This window comes from Bactrocera tryoni, chromosome 1 (genome assembly GCF_016617805.1).
Source record: "Bactrocera tryoni isolate S06 chromosome 1, CSIRO_BtryS06_freeze2, whole genome shotgun sequence".
NCBI classification, from domain to species: domain Eukaryota; kingdom Metazoa; phylum Arthropoda; class Insecta; order Diptera; family Tephritidae; genus Bactrocera; species Bactrocera tryoni.
Window position 1 is genome coordinate 74,477,302 of NC_052499.1, and position 21,350 is coordinate 74,498,651.

The window sequence follows — 21,350 nt, forward strand, 5'->3', positions numbered from 1 at the left end:
TTCTTAAACTTTCTGTTGCTGGCAAATGTTTGATGGGAGGCTAGAGCTCGAACAAAGCGTAGATTTGGCGCATCGCAATAAATTAATAAATACTGCCGAGATGTGTGGGCGTGCTTTAAAGGAGTTGGGGACAAAGTTGGGCGACGTGTGTGGCACCGCCTTGCTTCAGGTGACCATACATATCTCGGGACTTGCTTGAGGGATTTCAACCAGATTCGGTTTATACAATTTTTCTGACATTCCTATGTTCCAGTGTGAAATCGGGTACCCACGCCCACTTGCCATATAACACATATTTCAATTTCATTTCATTCTTCCCCCTTCCAGTGCACAAATCAAGAGGCAATTAATATAACGTGATAAAAATTTGCACGAATAGCAAAGACGCTAGATTAGGTGTGCCACTTTATGACCGAAAGTTGTCCAAATCTAATCAAAATTGTTTTAACCCCTTTGTGTCGAATATGTGGACCCCAGTGTCTTCGTTGAATTTTTCCGTAAATATCGGTCAATGTGTGAGAAATATAATTGAAATTCAGAGAGAATTATTTTCTAGTAGTAGTATGTCTGTGCGCTATAAATGGGTAGAATGCGGTCAACACTTCCTCGGGTCCCTATACATACTTGATATAAAGGTTTTCGAACTTTCAGGTGACTTTATACCGTAAATATCGGTCAATTTGTAAGTTATCTTAATTGTGTTGAGAGATCGTGTTTTTGTAATAACTGTGCATCATTATGCTTAGAATGAATAAAGTCTAACAAACAAGCCTTATGTAGCTGAAGTCTTCAATCCTTGTAAGTTGAAAAAGTATAAAATGTTCGTATGTATCCGAAATTAGGCCTTCCTAACTTTGTTTTAAATTTTTTTTGTGGCAATATTCGAAATTCAAAAGGAATCTATCGAAACGTAGTGAATTTTTGGGCTCATACGTCTAACTAAGTTGCCTTAAAATTTTTAGTTTGCGGTGTATCGCTTCCGTTTGAGAACTTTGGGCTATATTTATATTACAGAGCGAGACATTTGTGTTCAGGGATGAAAAAAAAAATAAATTTGGCAATCAAAAATCGTTTCTGAAAGAAATATATAAACCCTTAAGCTCTAGCTTTAGCGCTAGTCAAGCGGAGCATTTTTTCAACTTTTCTTTCCTCTACAGTTTTTGCCAGAATTTTGTGTAGAAATAAGTAATAGTAAATGATTTATACATACATCTACGCATATGCAAATGTTTTCAGTACTTATTCGCAAATAACTCTTTGTTTCAATCAGCCCACCCACCAGTGCAGACATTTGAAATTCCATTAATTTTAATATTGACTCGAAATAAAACAAAAATCCATTTAACTTCACTAGGAACTCAGCTGCTTTTCATTGGAACTTGCTGCCTTGCTAGTTGCTTATTCATGGCAAATAAGTAACCGCACTCTTATGTTGCAAAATTCACATACCTACATGCATATATATATATACATATATGTATACATATGTATATATATATACGTATAAATTCCCCATATGCATGTGTACTTGTGTGAGTGAGCATACAAAAAATGACCTTTTTCCCGTGGCAAATAAATGCACAGGCCTTTGTTCGGTCGCACACATAGCATTTGTTGCATACATACATGCATGGCTATTTTCTCATACAGTCATACATACATATGTAGATGTGTCGTAGGAAACACGTTTGTGCAATAAAGTCTCCGACTGTAAAAGACACGCACAGTCAATAAGTCAAACATAACAACAACAAGCGCTATGTGTGTACATCAATAGCAGCAGCAACAGCAACGCCAATAATAACAACAGCATTCGCTTGTGAAATTTACGCACCAGCATCAGCAACAACAACAACAGCAACAATAAAAGTAATCAATGACTGCAAGCGTCCGAAATTTATTACTTTTCAATGTCACGTTCATCATCACGTTTCACCCATAATCACATAGGATTTTCCACCATTATATGTGCGTATCCTTAAGGTTCCCATTTATTATACACCCGATATCCCAGCGACTTTGCACTTCACAACACATTTTATGCGAGCTTAAAAAAGTGAAATGGTTGAAAAAAATGAGGCAAAAGTCCTCGCTTCGAGTGCTGAAGCTAAGAATTTATGCCAGGGAATTTATATCTGTGTACATGTGTGTGTGTGTGAGGGCGTATGCATGCGAGTAGAGTGGTATATTGGTTTGTGGCACGAAAATGGGTCCTTCAGTAGAGTATTGGAATACCAATGTATAAGTGTGTAGTGAATGATTCAATCGAAGATCGAGGCTTCTTGTACGAAGTTGGAAAGCCTTTTTGATTTTGGACTTTCTCTTTTTTTGAGGCAGTTTTTTTCGTATTTTTTTTTAATTTCATTAATTATTTATTGCACGTGATTAAGCACTTTTCCAGGTATTTTCAACAGAAGTGTGGTGAGATCATGCTTTCGAATCTTGGCTACAACAGTTCTTCGATATGTGCAAAAGGTATTGCGATCCGTCGACTTAAAAAAAATCGATTACCTGAATTCCCAATCGAAAACATTTTTCGGAACCTAAAATATCCATCTCATAAGTCCTATCTATATTGAAAACTATTTTTTTCAAAAAATTCAAATGTATATATAGTACATTATTGAGATCGATTTTTCGTTTGTGTCAATCGATTTGTATTAAGTACTTTGAGCGATATTCGGTTTTAAAAAATTATTTTAGAAATTATATTTTTCTCTATTATTTACTGCAATATGTCTCCTCAAAATTTCGATTATGAGCGATATTTTGTTCTTACGATCAATTTAGAGCGCTATATATTTTTTTTACTTGTATATTGATTTTAATCGATTATTTTTGGACTGCAAGATATTTCATTAAAATTTCGATTTTATCGATTTTTCGATTACTTTAGTTAAATTTAAATACATATTTTGGTCGATCTTTTGATTCAATCGATTATTTAGAGCGATAACTTACGATTGTATTTAAATTAATATCGATCGATTATTTTCAGACTTCAATATATCTCATCAATATATTTATCGACTGATTTAAATTACTGAAACATTTTGATATGTCAGCGGGAGACCGTAGTATTCAAGTATATTCCCGATAACTTTTCTCGACATTTAAATTTTTTTATGTTTAAAAATAAACTATTGAATTATTTTAAAGTCGATAAACAAGTAACATATGTTTATACCTCTTTTTTATATTTATAGTGTATATTGTATTAGGTTTTTTTATAATTTAGTTATGTGTAGAGCTTAATTATGGTTTTCGTTAATAATATCTAGTTTCTAAGATTTCAAAATGTCGAAATTTTACCATCGATAAATTTCTTTTCTTAAGAAGTACTATTATTTGAGAAGTGTACTTAAATAAAAAAGTATAGTTTTCAATTTTAAATGCAATCGCACATATTTAATCGATATTTGGAATTTACTCGTTGGGTAAAAATAATTAGTTTATTAAAATAAAATCGATTATTTTTGATTTCGAAAATTATCGTATGTTTAAATCGATATTTTGATACGAATTCTTAGAAAAATTAATAAATCATTTAAAAAATAAACTCGATTATTTTCGATTTTAAATGTTATCGGATACATTAAATCGATATTTTGATTTTAACCTTGAATATAGGACATAAAAATATAACACCTTCTTTTAAATTTTAATTGTAAACACATTTATTTAATCGATATTTGGATTGTTACAGAAATATAATAAATTAAAAAAAAATCGATTATTTTCGATTTTGAATGGCATCGCATATTTTTAAACGATATTTCGATACTAATTATTAGAGTAATGTAATTAAACAATAAAAAATAAATTCGATAATTTTCGATTTTGAATGCTATCACAAAATTTTTATCGATATATTTCAAATTTTTTTTAATTTTTTATATAGAGCCTGGGATTACTCCTTAAATTCTTTTGCAGTAAATAATATTATTATTTTCGTTTCTCCAATTGTTGCGCATAGTGACTCATTTCCTACAGGGAGAACTTTTACTCGCATATATGACATATACATATATACGTATAAAATATATACCTATGTTATACGTATAGGTATTTGTAGTTATTTGCGTTGCCCGTCGCAAAGCAATATTTTGCCCAATTTTTCAATTATGATGCTGATCACTGCACTTCGGCCCAGTCATAATTCTCACGCGCCGTAGTCAAGAGGCTGAGAGAGCACGCAAGTGCTTGGCATGAGAGCAAAACAAAGAAATATGACTTGATAAAAATGAAAGGAAATTCGTTGGGCACTCACAATTTTATACGGGTAAAGCAAAGTCACACATAAAATATATATTTATGCTTTATATATAACTGAACACGCACATACATATAAAATATTATATATTAGTGGAAGCAGCAATTCATAATCAACGTTAGAGAAACAATTACGTACATGAGTGGCCAATAAAATAAAATGATTCATTGTTATAGCAGGCGAAGTGACTTCGGCGCGTGTGTGAGTTGAGATTTTATGCGCCTGTGATGGATGAGTGGCAAGCGTAGCATACAGTTAGGAGCGCATATAAATGAGTGCCGGGTGGTAAATATTTAATTGTGAGCTGCACATAAGTGAAGTTTAAATTATATCTGTGTTTGATGCATGTGTTTACGCATGTATTTGTGTGCTAATTGCGTATGTACGGCGCATAATATATGATATTTACGGCTTGTGCGCCTTAATGTATGCAACGATTTTTTGTATTACCCAAAGATATGAATTATTTCAGATATAAATTACATCTACGCTTAATCGGTTGCACTTTTGTAGCACGTCGCAATGTTTCGACTGCCATTTTGAGTTGCACAAAATTCTAATTTCGTAAATATTATTGCTTTTTTGAGACATTCATAAATCAAGAAATGTCTCGTACGCAAAAGAATGGCATTCAATTAGTTTTATGTCAACGCTTTTGGATACATACATACAAATTTATGTGGAGGTTGCAATTATATGCATCTATGTGACAAAATTAGTGCGCAGAGCTGCATTTCTTGCTACTTTAGTGCTGTCTTCGTTGCAGCCAGGCGCATATTTCACGAAGTAGAGATGCCGCAGTGCGCACCAAATATACATACATAAATATATATTTTGCTTCCACGCCAATAGTTCGCCTATCGTCGCTGATTTTCGATCGAATTTCGCAGTGACATTCGAAGCGCAGACTTTCATTTCAGTTTCCTGTGAATATGTGTGTGTGTATGCGTGCGTCTGTGCGTAAGTTTCAATAACTGCGCGGGCTACGCGTTTGATTGTATTTGTTTTTGCAGCAACCAATACCAGTATTTTTAGTTGTTGCGCGTGGCTGTTTTTATAATACTCAAATAAGTTTTGTTGTTGTTGTTTTTCTGTTATTGCTGGCAAGACTTGATGTTTGTGCTGCTGCTTGCTTTCCACTTTCGCTGCTGCTTTTCGTTTGCTCTTCCTATTTTTCTTTCAATTTAAATGTAAATGACTTGAAAGCAAATGAAAGAAATCCAGACGCGTCAAGAATTTAATTTCGTGCGCACTGAAGCGCATTCGCAACGGAATCAAGTTGCCGAAGTTATGGCCAAAGTCAATTGGGCTAGCATGTTGGCCTACTATGGCGCAGACTGTTTGCATTGTTCGACAGAATTTTTGAAAATGAAAGAAACTGAAGTCTCTGGAAAATTTAAGTGATTTGGAAAAGTAATCGACAGATTAAGTAGTGGCGAGTGAACTGAAATGGCGAAAAAAAGCTTTTTTCCTTATATGAGACAGCAATATCAAAAAAAAGTAAGCCCACAAAACACAAAGTGGGAGAGAGAGACACGGGAAAGCTCTTATTAATACCATTTTTCGTTTGTAGCTAAATAAGTACGAGGTTGTTCCTCTACTGAAAGCTCTAAGTTTATATCTTAAAAGTTCAGCAGAGTTATAGTAGAAGTTTCAGGCTTGAGTTTACAATAACTGTCTTCACCTGATCAGAGTCGAAATATCAAACAAAAAGGTTTTTGAGTTTGAGTTTCGAATATTACGCATTTTTGCAACAACTGCGGAATTGATTTTATATGGGGTCCCTGAGCACGTCTTTCTCTGCCATATCTTACTGAATCACTTCCCGTTAGATTCCAATCCCTGCCTTGGTACTACTTCCCAGTTGAGCGACTTTTATTGGACTTAAATTGAGGGAATTCAGTAAATAATTTCTTTAATCAATTGAAAGGCTTTCAAACGCCGGTCTGTATTAGCCTTGCTATCAACTTTCGAGAATGGAAGTTCTTATAAAATTCATTCTCATATTTTCTATTATTTCTCCCATAACTCGACACAGACTTAGTTTAAAGCGTAAAAGAAAAAACTAGAACTAAACAAATTTCAAATTGAAGCATATCAAGTGAGCTTTTGTGAGGTTTTTTGGGGTTGATTTAAAAAAAAATTCGAATTAAATCGAATTTAATAGAGATTTTATGATCTTTTTAAAAAAAAAATATTTAAAAAGCTCAATTTGATTTGAATTGATATGAGCTTTTTAGAGATGATTTTTACGAACTTCACTTGAATCGAACTGACATGACCTTTTTAAAGTTTTCTTTAAAAATTTCGATTCAAATCGAATTGATATGAGGTTTCATGAGCTTTTTCGAAATTATCTTCAAAAAGTTCAATTTAAATTGCGTTGATATCAGTTTTTAATAGCTTGATGGAGATCATCTTCAAAAAGCTCGACTTAAATCGAATTTATATGAGCTTTTTGGAAATGGTCTTTAAAAAGCTCGACTCAAATCGAATTGATATGGGCTTTAATGAGCTTTTTAGAAACGATCTTTGAAAAGTTCAATTTAAGCCGAATTGATATCAGCTTTTCCAAACTTTTTGGAGTTGAGCTTCGAATAGTCCCATTTAATTCGAATTGATATAAGCTTTTTGGATGTGATCTTTAAAAAGCGTAATCTTCAATAAATAACTTAATCTGCAATCAATGAGACTGTCACCGATGCAACGAGATGTGCAAAGTAGAACAAATAAAAAAGCGAAGATATTGCGAAAAAATAGCAAACAAAATGTTTAAGTATAAACTTATGTTCTTCTGCAAAGTTTTGCATTTATTCTTGAGCAAATAAGTAAGTGTGCATGTGTGTGCTGATGCAAGTGTTTGCTTTTGGTGCTTTTTCAGAACTTTATTCCATTAAAAGGAAGTGCTTTATTCTATTTTTTTTTCGTAAATAGACGAATAACGCAGTGACGGACGATTATTGATGAAAATTGGCATTTAAAAACTTTGGCCCCACATTTCAGACTAGTGAACTCTGAAGTTTTGTTGCGAGGCAAATATAATGCAAACAATACTAAAAGAAGTCTGCAACATAAATTTTTTTAGTTTAAAAACAATTTTTGCAACTTTAATTTGAGTTGCTTTCCTTAGTTTTCAGTGCCAACATTTTTCTATAAACACAAAAACAATAATAAATACTTCAACGTATGATTTAACAAACAGCGCTTTAACCCTTCCATGCCGGCATCAACAAATTTATAAGCCACTCTCTAGCAATAAAAGCTAATAAATGGGTCACAGCTGATGCCGACAGCACAATTTAATTTGTCTGCATCCCAAAAGTAGCGGCGCTTCGAGCCACAGGCGTGCGCCCAAGCTTCCATAAGCTTCACATATACGAGTATATATACATATGTATATGTGTGCTCTACTCAAAGTTGCGCACAAACAAGCGGTTGGCAAAAAATAATCCAAAATCGATTGCTGCAATTTTCACTTTTTAGGCGACAAACCCCTTCGAACAACAAAAACAATAAGCAGAAATTGCGCAAGAAATGAATTGTTGAAAAAGTTTTCCAGCGTCAAATACAAGTAAGAAGAAAGTTCGAAAAAAATGGGAAAATTGTGAAAATGTCTCGAAACATTTAAAGATATTAAAAAGTAGAAGAGCCTCTAGCATGTCGATGGCACAGCTGACAGTTTCACAAATTAACGTTTTTGATTCCTTTTTATTGACCGTTAGTCAATGTTGCGGCTCACTGTCGCGTTGCAAATGTGGCCAAGTCCATTGTTTGCCTGGCGGCAATCTTTGCTATGTGTGTCATAATTTTGTTGCATTGAAACTTAATAAATAAATTTCAAAAATAAATCACAAAATCAAATTGCTTTGTGTTGTTGTGAGGATTATGCAGTCTTAGTGGCCATGAACTTCTGAGTCTGATTGTGGAAATTGGCATTGTTTGCGGGTGATTCGGTCGAGACTGACACTCACATAATTTCCCGAAAAGAACTTTCTGGGTCGGTGAGGAAAATTTCTGCAAAACGCCTGGACTGATCGACTTGTAATCTTCACACGATTCTTCTTAGTTACACATATTTGATAGATCTTGATAGAAAGAATAAGATTTGTGACAATATTTTCGATTTCTCAAGCCAAACTGAAATGGAATTTTTCACAAAAAATTAATATTTTGTAAAAATAAAACCTTCTCTTATTAGCTGAACTCATCTACATATATGAATGATAAGTGTTTCTGGTTTTCGTATTTTAGGTATGTTAAGCAGAAAAATCTTCTCAACGCAAGAAACTGTTTTCCGAGGTACTCCAGTAGATCGACAACGGGATCCAGAGAGTCCAAAATTTTTCAAAATTAATTCCGTATAAATAGAAAACGTTGAATTCTGTGATGCAAACTATTTTCATTTCTTTTTAAATCAAATGTTTATTCATAAAAAAACAAGCTTTTTTGACTTAAAAGTGGATATAACGCCTAAAAAGACAGCACTCAAGTCTAAACTAAAGAATTAATCTGCTATAAAACCAAAAATGAAAAATGTTTTTTATCCTCGTCATCCGAAAGCAACGCATTTACGGGGGTCCTTGCAATAAAAAAATTTGGCCAGTGGATTTCTTTAGGCAGCCTCGTGTTTTCGTAAGCGACTACACCTTAGTAAATCCATTTAGATTTCTGATTGAATATAATTTAAATCTAACTGTACGCTTAGTGTATATTTTTACTTCAGATATCATTCTTAGTCTTGGCAAGGACGCCGCTTGTGATTATTATAATGGCGCCAACTGTCGTCATTCTATAATTATTATAAGGATCTGGCTTAAATGCAAACAAAGTCGAATTTTCTTTTAAAACTATATTGTTTTATAAACAATTTATAATATCGTCCAATAAAACACATATATTTACAATTTTTCTTAAACACTAACATTATTTTATATATTATAAACTAAAACTAATATTTCTCTTCGATTATTCTGTGACCCATCAGCATAATCATAGCTGCATTCTCCATTTCGTACGGCTGGAACAACATATCTGATCCCTGAGATCCAAGCAATGGTGTCGATGCCCGCTGAACTTCCTCAAACCTAATTTTCCAGTCACAGTAATCTGTCGTATCAGCGGTAGAAGTAAGTGTATCGTCCAATGATTCTTCGTAGCTTTCCTCTGTCTCAACAATTCTGTTACCCATCAGCATTAACAGTGCGGCGCTCTCCTTTACGACCGGCGCAACTAATATCTCCGGTGCTTGTGAACCCAGCAAAGGTGTTGACGAACGCTGAACTTCGTGAATTTTCATTTTCCATTCGTTGTAATCAATTGCTTCAATAGAGTTATACATATTGGTTGAAATATCTGCTCCTATCAGTTCCTCAAAGTCTTGTGCTGCGCAGAAACGCTTGTAGAGTCCCCGTTGGTTAAGCCCTGTAACCTTCTCAAATCTGCCGGTGGTAATCAATGCGATGTATTCGGCTACTTGAGTCAATGTAATTCCGTGAGTGGCCATAGTTTTAGTAAAAAGATTTTACATGTAATTTTACGGAAGCAATTTAGAACTTTTCTCAGCGACTGTTGGTGAGTTTATGACTTTAAATCACCTGTGCTGTCCCTTTTATAGCTGAGGAGTTTTCGCTGGCTTAGTGGAAAGGCTAGCTAGAGGGGAAAAGCACAGGTAGGGAAGCGCAGTTAGAGAAGTAAAGCAAGTGATCAGGTAGTCAGGCGTTGCAACCTTTCTTTTGTTTACCATGGTTCAGGTACCAGTTATAATAATTTTATTCAAAATATACCTGACAGTTGAGGTCGTGGTTAAGATATTATAAAAGTCATTGGGTCATCGGCTACTTAAGGTATTCTCTTATAACAATATATGTTATATATTGGTATATGTCTCTTAATAAATGAATAACATGTGTGGCTGAGTTTTTCAGATATTTGCATTATTCCTGACCCATTTTGTTTATAGACCTCATCATCTGTTAACTTAAAAGACTGATGAAGTGATATTACCAAATTACCGTATTAATGACTGAAGTGGAACTGTGATAAATTTACGAAGAAATATCCTAACTGCAAGCGAAAGTATCATTAATACTCCGAACATAAGCACACTACTCTTAAAAGGTATTTGCCTTCAAAAACTAATCAAAGGCAGAAGTTGATTAAGAAAGAACTTACTTTTGAAGTGGACTTGCCAATTCCAATTTTAAGAAAAAAGTATAAAATTTTACGTAACCAAAGATAATCGCACAAAATTAAAATTGTGGTTGCACTGATATTTTAGTAATAAGAATTCAGAGAACTTATCAGGTCGTAAATTGTAAATGCTCTCATGGAAAAAAAGAACTGAAATCTGTTAAGTAAATCAAAATCACATGTCATCACCTTAATAATAAATGTAAAGGGAAATAAATTGTTTCATAATTTTATGTATTGGCAGTTTGCACCATAACAAGTGGTATACAGAGAGATGAAGAAATAGAGAGACGATGTGACAGGGAGAGAGAAATGACAAAAGGTTACTTTGAAGCCTTGCACTTTATAAGGATTACATTAAATAAAGTTCACCACACACACAAACACCCATATATTACATTTCACAAACACATGTACGCTTATTTTTATGCCTGTGTGTGTGTTTGTGGGTGTATGAATTTCTAAGTGATTTATGATGTATTACATGCTGAGCGCAGCATTTTAATCCGAAACTACAAAAGAATTAAATTGCATTTGGTCGAAAGAGCAAAACCAAGTAGCAGTCAAGGCGAATACACCAACAAAAGCAAATATGTGTGAATGGCAGTGAATGAAGCTAACAACGCCATAAACAATGCAGCAAATGATGAAACGAAATTTGTATGAAAACGCTTGCGAATGTGAAGAAAAGCAGGAAAACACAAGAACTGCAATAGTAAATTTGAAAACGAGGCCAAGAGACACACACACACTCGCATATGCAGACACAAGGACGTAAGGGTTAAACTGCCCGCTTGTTGTGTGTCGTGAGGGACAAGTTCACATATGATCGCATGTGTGCGTGATTTTTTCTGTGTTTGCACATTTGCGAGTATGTGTGTGTGTGTGTGCGGCAAGGAAAACGGCGGAAGTCCGCGCTCACATCCGCTTTTAATGTTTTTCATCAAGCAAACCAAATACAAACGCGCGTCACATCCGCATCCGCACAAACACAGACACATACATACATATGTGATACTCCCACACACATACACGTATGCTATGAGGAGTAGTGTGTGTGTTTTACTTTATAGGCGTGCTGCTGACATCACTCCTCTTCCTCTTCCTTTTCCTCTTTCATAATTTAATTTTATTTATTTATTTTCTCCGTTTTCTTTTTTTTTTCATTTGCCTTCCATATACCGTTATTTGTTTTATTTTGCCGCTTGCGTGGGGGAGGCGACGGAAAAATTGCGGCAGCTAAGAAAACAAAAGGATTAAACGAATTTGTTTGTTTCTTTATTGCTGATGTTTTGTGCTATTCTTTTTTCCGGTTTATCCGGCTTTCCTTTATTTTTAGCTCTTATTTATGCAAACGGGAGAAAACCAATTACACGCGAACACACACACATGAGAATAACACAGTAGGCGTGTGCGGCAAATGCTCCACCAGCAGAAATCATAATTTTCCTGAGCTGTAATTACATGTGTGTATATGTGTGTGTGCGCCAGCAGCACAAAGCGTGAGGATTATTATATCATTTTCAAAAAAAATAATAACAACAACAAAAATATCAAAGTAGTATGTTACATGAAATTAAAAAACGCAAGTATTATCGCGAGTGAAATTTAAACACAAAGCAAAATAATGCCGAAGTAGAAGGGACGACCTTGGCAGGACTAAGAATGATTTCTGAAGTAAAAATACTCACTAAACCTACAGTTAGACTTAAGCAATACTGAATTGGAAATCAAAATGGGGTTTTAAAGAAAAAGGTAACTACTCATTTCTGTCAGTTCAGTACTTTGAAGAGCACTATTAGACCCGATTTTTGAGCGTTGTATATACATACATATGTAAATATAAAGTGAAAATATTAATAATCCTCATAAGATAAAGAAATAGTACCGCAAAACACTGAACTAAAAGGATTTAAAACTGAAGATAATTTTTTTGAGAGACTTGCCACTTATTGAAAATGTTTATTCAATGGGTTTGATAAAGTAAAAGAATTATCTTGACAGATATTTATACAAAAATAACAGGTTTGGAACATCATAAATTGAGATTTTTTTTCGAAAGGGTTGCCACCCGTATACACTTTTTGATACACGAAACTTATTGAATAAGTAAAATAAAGCGATATCAATATCAGAATGAGCAGATTTGCGTAGACGTACAGCTGAAGAAATTTACTGAAAATTTGATTGAAATTTAAACACCAAAATATTCATAGAATAAATGAAGAATGCCCATACTGCATCAAACTAAATGTCTCCATTATAGAAGAAAATTTAGTTGGGACAGTTCCTCGGAGATGTATCAAAGTTTCACTTCAGTCATTAATCCGGTAATCTGACATCACTACTTCATCAGTCTTTTAAAATCAAGGATAATAAAGCCTTAATATAAGATATCTCAGGAGTAACACAGTTACCTTTGGAGGATGGAGTCATGTGTAGAAGTTCACGCAAGTGAGGAAAGTTCTCTGATCACCATTCACCTGTGAGTGGCCAGAAACGATTTTTTACACATGGCTCAAGCAGCTCACGACTTCCGGTCTTTGACCAACTATCCTCTGGGTAGCCTAAGAACATCCGTTTGAAGGCGAGCTAAAGTGAGAAGGCGACACATCCCCTGCACAGGGTTGTGCGCTGGGTTCGGGACCCACCACATAAAAACCAGTATCAATGAAAAAGCGTAAACAACCTCGGATGAGACACCCCTATTTTGATGACGACCAGGGCAAACGAATTTAGAATGACGATTTAAGGGCATGTACCTCGAATATCCGGGCTTTAATTGGGAAGGTGCCGCTACCCAGCTGGCTAATGTCCGGGACAAGGACTGAGACGAGTAGGTCCTTGTGGCATTTACTACAGTGGCCAAATAAAGGAGCGCAAAATTGGTGTGGGATTCGTAGTGGGAGAGAGACTCCGTCGCCGAGTACTATCATTCACCCCGGTTACCCGGTGAAGTTCTTCAACATATCGCTGATTTACGACCACGCTCCGGCAGAAAAAAGGCGGATGTGATTAAAGATGCCTTCTATGAGCGCTTGGAGTGCACATATGAGAGCTGGCTCCGTCACGATATCAAAATCATGCTTGGCGACTTTAACGCTATGGTGGGCAAAAAAGGTATCTTTGGTACTACGGGTTATCTGTAGTATTAGATTCCAGTATAAGAAAATTCATCAAGTCACCTGGTTGTCTCCGGACCGAAATACCACCAACCAGATCGATCATGTTGTGATAAACGGAAGACTCGGACCACTATCATGTTGCAGCCAAGATTCGCACCCGCCTCTGTGCAGCAAAAAAACGCACGTCAACAAACACAGGGAAAGTACAATCTTTTATAAGAGTGTACAGCTGCTGGCGTATGCCGATGATATTGATATCATCGGCCTCAAAACCCGCGCCGTTAGTTCTGCTTTCTCCAGACTGGACAAGGAATCAAAGCAAATGGGTCTGGCAATGAACGAGGGCAAGACGAAATATCTCCTGTCATCAAACAAACAGTCGTCGCACTCGCGACTTGGCTCTCACGTCACTGTTGACAGTCATAACTTTGAACTTGTCAATAGTTTCATATATTTGGGAATCAGCATAAACACCACCAACAATGTCAGCTTGGAAATCCAACGCAGGATAACTCTTGCCAACAGGTGCTACTTCGGACTGAGTAGGGAATTGAAAAGTAAAGTCCTCTCTCGACGAACAAAAGCTAAACTCTATAAGTCGCTCATAATTTCCGTCCTGCTATATGGTGCAGAGGCTTGGGCGATGACAACAACCGATGAGTCGACGCTACGAGTTTTCGAGAGAAAGGTTCTGCGAAAGATATATGGTCCATTGCGCATTGGCCACGGCGAATATTGCATTCGATGGAACGATGGGCTGTATGAGATATACGACGACATTGACATAGTTCAGCGAATTAAAAGACAGCGGCTACGTTGGCTAGGTCATGTTGACCGAATGGACGAACACACTCCAGCTCTGAAAGTATTTGACGCAGTACCTGCCGGGGGAAGCAGAGGAAAAGGAAGACCTCCATTCCGTTGGAAGGACCAGGTGCAGAAGGACCTGGCTTCGCTTGGAATATCCAATTGGTGCCACGAAGCGAAAGAAGTAAACGACTGGCGCGCTGTTGCTAACTCAGCTATAGTCGCGTAAGCGGTGTCTATACCAGTAAAGAAGATAAAGAATGCAGTTACCTGAAAAGTCCTCACCATATCATCTTTCACTTGTAGAGAAATACATACCTTGTAGGATCCTATGGACATTACCGACCACATTATTGGAAACAATAATTCGGTCATTAACTACATGTAGTGTATAACCAACAATAGTCAAAGAACAATAAGGTAGCGTTATGTTTTGTTATAGTATCATAGATTAACTAGCGGTTGTCCCATTGCCTTTTGTAATATCTCAATCACAACATCAACAGTCAGGTATATTTTGAATAAAATTTTTATAACAAGTACCTGGTTTGTGGCAAACAAAAGGAAAGTTGCAACATTTAGCTACCTGATTACTTACCTCACTTGTCTACCTGCGCTTTTCCCTACCTGCTTCCACTAAGCTAGCGAAAATTCGTCAGCTATAAAAGGTCCACCACAGGTGATTTAAAGTCATAAACTCACGAACAGTCGCTGAGAAAAGTTCTAAATTCCTTACGCAAAATTAAAAGTAAAAAATTCAAATATTTTTAAAAATATGGCCTCTTACGGAATTACATTGACTCAAGTAGCCGAATACATCGCATTGATTACCACCGGCAGATTTGAGAAGGTTACAGAGCTCAACCAACGGGGACTCTACAAGCGTTTCTGCGCAGCACAGGATTTTGAGGAGCTGGTAGGAGCAGATATTTCAACCAACATGTATAACTCGATTAACGAAATTGATTACAACGAATGGAAAATGAAAATTCACGAAGTTCAGCGTTCGTCAACACCCTTGGTGGGGTCGCAAGCACCGGAGATATTAGTTGTACCGTTCGAAGAGGAAAGTGCCGCATTGTTTATGCTGATGGGCAACAGAATTGTTGAGACAGAGGAAAGCTACGAAGAATCATTGGACGACACAGTTACTTCTACCGCTGATACAACAGATTACTGTGACTGGAAAATTAGGTTTGAGGAAGTTCAGCGGGCATCGACACCATTGCTTGCACCTCAGGCATCAGATATGTTGTTCCAGCCGTACGAAATAGAGGATGCAGCTGTGTTAATGCTGATGGGTCACGGGATTATTGAGAAGGGGCATTAGTTTTAGTTTATATCATATAAAATAATGTTAGTGTTTAAGAAAAATTGTAAATATATGTATTTTATAGGACGATATTATAAATTGTTTATAAAACAATATAGTCTTAAAAGGAAATTTTACTTTGTTTGCATTTACGGCAGGGGACAAGAATTGTAAAATGACGACAGGCTAGTTGTTTGCCGGAATTATAAAATGACGACAGATGGCGCTATAGTATTTCATGTTTTAGTTCGACTGACAAACTCCGAGTTCACTAGGATGGACCGGTTGTAAAATAGTTTTAAGCAAGGCCATATAGATAACCAAATATTTTTATATTACACGAACGTTTAAAGGAAAAAAATGTTCCAACAATATACCGTAAACCGATCGGCGTTAGCATAAATAATTCAGTTACATATTGGTATGGCTGTCAAGCTTTCTTATTCTTTTACTGCGGATCTTAGCAACCTCTAAATCTCTACACTAGGTTCAAAGTCCATATTTATGCTAAATATGGTAAATTGCGCCATATTGTTCAGGTGAATTCAAAATTCTTTTGACAAAATTGCTACTGTGAGTTAAAATTAGCAATTGACAAAACTTAAAGCTTTTTCATACTTTTGTAGAGAAAGCTCTCCAGGAAAGAAGTTTATATACTACACCAAATTATCAATAATCATCATCATAAGAATATGACAATATATAATAAGAATATGACTATATATATATAAAATTAAATAAAAACCTCTATTAAAAAGAACAGTATTACAATTGGTTCAAATTATATATTTTTCAGAGTAGTCCATCACTAGTACAGGTACTTTTACTACTATTTTCATGTCTTGTTTGTTGTCTAGCTGCAACTCTGATATTTATATATCATATGTAATTACGCTTGTTAAGCGTTTGTATGTAAAAAGATATGTTTTGATTACCATTATTCCCTCTTTGTGCTTATGAAAAGTATTTTCAGATCCCATTCTAACAACGTAGAAACTTTCGCTTCACTTTCCACACTCATTTAACTACATGAACATGAATAAACAAGCAACAAAGTTTGTTAGGGAAAACTTTACTTAAGGGCAGCAGCTATGCGCAGAGCAAAAAAAGAAATATTTACAGCAAAAGCGAACTAGAATTTATTTAAAAACATAAAATAAATGCAAAAAAGTGGAGCAATGAAAATTGGCAACCGCAGAAAACATTTTTTTTTTATTAAATTCACATAGAAATAAGGAGGGAATCATATACATGTCAAAGAGTCATATACATGCACAGTGACGTCTGTCAGCGAGCGCTGATGCAGCCTGCATAACAGCAAGCGGCAAGTGGCAAGCAAGATGCGGGTTGTGGACAGGCGGGGTGTGTGCTTTCAGAGTTTGCTGTGGTGAAATAAATCCTTACAGTCGCATGCATATTTAAATTACTTCACTTCTGCATACGTGAGTTTGCATTAGGGTGATTCAAAAAACATTTTTTTTTAATTTGATTTTTTAACTTGACAAGTTTAAGAAGAAACAGAAAAAATGACGACTTTGAATACAACATTCCGGAATAAAAAATACTTCTTACAGGAACTTGATTTTGTTTGTTCAGCTTGTATGACATACTTCTTACAGGAACTTGATTTTGTTTGTTCAGCTTGTATGACAGCTATATGCTATAATGGTCCGATCTGAGTAATTTCTTCGAAGATTGCACCCTTACCTTGGACAATGTCCATGCCAATTTTCGAGAAAATATCTCTTTATATAAAAAAGTTTTCCATACAAGCACTTGATTGTGATCGATCTGATTTTATGGCAGCTTTATGCTATAGTAACTCGATTTGGATAATTTTATCGTAGATTACATACTTGCTTTAGATAATAACTTATGCCAAATTTCGTGAAGATATCGCGTCAAATGAAAAAGTTTTCCTTACTAGCACTTGACTCCGATTGTTCAGTTTATGTGGCAGCTATGTGGTATAGTTATCCGATATCGGCAGTTCTGACAAATAAGCAGCTTCTTGAATAGAAAAGGACATGTGCAAAATTTCAGATGGATATCTTGAAAACTAGATGACTATTTCGCTTATAGACTTACATACGACCCCGACATAATCGGCTCAGTTTCTCGCGCTGAAGGTTTATATATACATTTTATAGGATGTTCGACGTTTTCTACCGTGTGCTGCAAGCTTTATAACAACTTTGTTAAGGATGTCAAAACATGTGGAATGAATTTATGTTCCAACACACATTTTCTAGTCGCAGTTTGTATTGACTTTATCGACTGGGTCCCTCTAAGACAATAATAATTTGACTGACCTTTTCGAAATGCCTCAAAATGTACTAAAATTATGTTTTTAATATATTTGCTTCTCGTAGAGCCGACATTGAGATTTATAAAATCTAGTTTAAAAATATTTTTGGACATTTAGGGACCACCCTACTACACACATGTGCGCATGTAGCTTTAACTGCGAGTACAATTAAAATGCGTGGAACAGAACAATGCAATAACGGCCATAAATGAGATCAACAACCGCCAACGCAGCGACTTAACTCTTGCTGCCGCAGCTGCATACTTTCTGCCACACCCTTTCATCCACACGCCCTCCTCTCGCGCGCCTTTTTCAGCGATTTCCGGCAAAAGTTAATAATGTCGGAATTTAAATGCGCAAATTCGCACACAATTCGTCATTTGCATGCGAAGTCAGTCAATTATTTACTCACGCACCCATACAAATATAGCTAGAGATTACCAGACATATGGGCACAAGTGTGTGTGTGTGCGTGCGCGCATTTTAAACTTGACGAATCGAACGCTTCACACGCGCCAGCACTTTCGACACTTTCATTTACAGCGGAAAATTGGTAAATCTCTTTATGCGAGCGCATAAATTGAATATTGTCACTTCTTGCTGTTTGCAGCCACTTGTTGTTGGGTGGCGTGTGTGTGTGTGTGTGTGCTTCATGCGCCGCAGTGGCAACACACGAGTAACGGATCAGTGTTGCGCTGGTGGTGCTGCTAGTGGTACTTCAGCACTTTGCGGTTCACCGAGCAATTTGCCAAATTAAATTAGACCACAAAAGTGCCGTCAACTTCAGGCCAGCAACTTCAGCGCAAACGTTGAGCTGCAACAACAATCGGTGCTATGGCAACAACACGCTGTACAGTGGCAACAACACATTAGTGATCGCCAGCAACGAATAAATTCCAGTGAGTTTAAATACGGGCGTGTCCTGCGCCGAGTGGTCGAGTGGCAGTGCGGCGTGTGGCACACATAATGAATGCCTCAAATAACTGGTAACAGTTGGTAAGATGCGCTGCTAGGCTGTTGCAAATGTATGTACAGATGAACGGCACTTCGGGCAATGAGTAATACTGTAAGGAAGAATAAATAATCAAATTGTGCTGGTGCTGGTGCGGGTCCATCAAGCTGAGCTAGCCGGACGCGCCACAGCTTTGACCCCAATATAAAGTATGAATAAATAGATAAATGCTCGAAAGGAGCCGACACAAAAAAGTAAATCCGTGTAAACGAATAAAATGGTAAATGTAATCTCTACGCGCTCGCAAATAAGGGTGCTCAACGCAGAGCGGCAGCTAAATAGGGGCGATGAGGTTAGCGAGGGGAGCCTGATTGAAGTAAGGGCAGCTTGTAACAGAGAGCGTCGTAATAATTAAATAGCTGCCTGAATGGCGGCGAGTGCCGCAGTTTGTGCGACAAGCGCGCAAGTAGATCCATTCACCGTTAGAAATGAGCTCAGCTGCGTTTTGCGAATTTGTTGAAGATTTATTTTCGCTGTTGTTGTGCCTTTTAACCACCTAAGTAATAATGAACGCGGCAAAATGACAGACGACAATTGTATCTTGTGGTGCTTTCAATCAGTTCCGTTGGTATTCGCTGAAGGAACGATATTAAATTTGTCTATAAAGACGAGATCGTGCAATAAAAGTGTCTGTTTTTAAGTGGTGTATTCTTTGTTTGAAGCAACAATTTTTCTTTGTGGATATTGTAACCCAGAATATGAAAAGCTAGGAAAATATGGTCCATTTTAATGGATTGAGGTATTCCAGTATTTAAAAATGGATTACATGTTAAAGTCTGTGATAAGATGTGACTCTGGACCATGTAACTTCTTTTCCGTCAGGGCGTGTGCTCAAATCAGCGTTATTTTGAAGAACTTCGCTTTGATGTGGATTGTGGCTAGACGTTCATCCACCGGGGTGAATGCTAGAGCTCGGCGACGGAATCTCCCTCCCACCGCGAAACTAATGCCGAGTTTGCGTTCCTTTTTATGGCTACTGTAGTAAACGTCACACGGACTACTTGTCTCAGTCCTTGTCCATCCATCCCACTTCTTTTACAGGGATGATATCAGCCATTACTCCAACGAGGACATCGACCGGGGACATCCTTATACCGATCGGGACCCGATGCTATTTTCTTCCTTTCATTGTGGGTGTTTTTAAGTGGCGGGTTCTAGTCGTGAGCTGCTTAAGCCATATGTAAAATAATCGTTTTGGCCACTCCCAAGTGAATGGTGCTCAGAGAGCTTTCCTCTCTTGCGTGTACTTCTACAAGCGTACTTCTTCATATGGCTCATCCTGAAATTATTCTCCATAATTTGATGGACATATTTCTTTAAGTTCTCTGTTAGAAATTGCAAATCCACTTTTGAGTAGTGAAGTTACAAAAAAGATAATAAAGAAAAAATATCCTCAGTCACAATCTTTTAGACTCAAAACTTTACTTGTTCGTTAAAATATACAAAGCTTGTATAAAATGAAAGTTGTTCCGCGAAGCATTCAAAGTGCAGTGTTTGGTTTTTCTCTCAAAAACGAAGAAACCAAAAAAACGTTCATCGTTACGAACTCTGTGTGTGCTCAACGCAATTGGTAAAGTGTACGAAAACATAATACGAAACCGCTTGAAGTTCGCAATCCAGGAAGCCGACTAATTCTCAGAGGGACAATAAGGCTGTATAAAAAAGAAATCCAATATCGACGCACTTCGATACCACGACGTTTGACAATAGCGATAGCAATCCTTATCCAAAGGACGCTGGACCCACATACTCATTCCGGACAATCAATCCATTTCTATTTGACCCAAATTCTAAGTGGATATACATAGATGCTTTAGAAGTTACCTATACTAATTCCAGAATGACATTAGTCCGAACTGTCCGAGGTGTAGAGAGTGAACAGATGCTACTCGCTGGTAGTTTTACGTTCGAAAATTTGGCGCTACTGTTGTGCCAGTTCACTGAGAAATGGAAAGCTTTAGTAATAATGAAATTGGGACTTTTTCAACAGATTAAGCGTCCGTCAGGCCGCACAATAGAGAAGACAGTCACTATCACAAGGTAATGTTTACTCATCTCTCATGAAAGAGTTTTGAGTTGGGAGTAGATTAGTTTTAACGAATTAAAGTTCCGTTTTCTAAAGTTCGATGCTTCGCACTGCTTTAGAAAAAAGTAATAAAGAAAACAGATCTTATATACTGAGCTTTATCTTGAATTTGATCGAACAGTTTCTAAGACAGCTAATGTTGTGGGGGTCCGATCTACTGTCAGTTTGTAGCGTTGCCTTGGACATTAATTTTTTGAAGATATCTCGTCCAATAAAAAGTTGTCTATATTAGGAACTG

General features: G+C 36.5%; 1 protein-coding gene across 2 annotated transcripts in view; it reads right to left on the reverse strand.

Annotated features, from left to right (window-relative positions):
- Positions 1-21,350, reverse strand: part of LOC120776053 (hemicentin-1) — a 203,808-nt gene that overhangs the window by 94,634 nt on the left and 87,824 nt on the right. The window lies entirely within an intron of this gene.